Raw genomic sequence first — 865 nt, forward strand, 5'->3', positions numbered from 1 at the left:
ATACCTTTTTTCCTCTCCTTTGTTTCCAAGTGTAATTCGAAAAGAATCTTAACATGTATGTGGACCAACCCTTGGAAACATGATGACATAACATTCATATATAGTTAACAATGACAAATTTTCGGAGATTGTCTATATATTATTGGATTTGCTTTAACAATAATGGAACGCAAGATGTATTTAGTGATGTATAATCACACTACTTATAGGAGTTGAGAGTGACAGTCAAAAAAGTTAACAAGTATGTTAATAACCTTAACTATTATTTAATTAGTTCTGTCATATTTTGTAAAACATATCCAAAATTCGAATTTAGGTCAGCCAATGGAGATAGATAAACTCCACACAAAGACCTAGTTTTATCAATGAAAATAAGCCCTACATGTGGACGTATGATCTCATATTTTTCTCATTTTTTAAGAGAAACCTCATGTAGATAATCACTAACATATATAAAACAAAAAAAATCGAAATTATTTTTAAAATAGTGTATGAAGGTTCAAGAAAATCAGACAAATTCATCAATCAGGACAAGATATGGGTCCAAGCCAAAAATCCATATATCCAACATACTCTAAGAAACAAAGTCTAAAATATAAAAACAAAATAACAAAAAGAAAATTCTAAATCTAAATCTAATACATAAGTACCTCACTCTCTCTCTCTCTCTCTCTCTCTTTAGCTAGCTACAAGAGTGTATGTATATATTATATGTAATGATGGCACAGTGCAATGAGCTTTATAAACAGAAGGATTATAAACATCAAACACCCCTCCTTACTTGCTCTCAGCTCTCAAGTGTATGAGAGAGAAATAGGCTGATAAGAGTCAAAATAGCAAAGAGAGCTAGAGAGAGAGAGAGAGA

Source organism: Camelina sativa, chromosome 4 (assembly GCF_000633955.1).
Source record: "Camelina sativa cultivar DH55 chromosome 4, Cs, whole genome shotgun sequence".
NCBI lineage: Eukaryota > Viridiplantae > Streptophyta > Magnoliopsida > Brassicales > Brassicaceae > Camelina > Camelina sativa.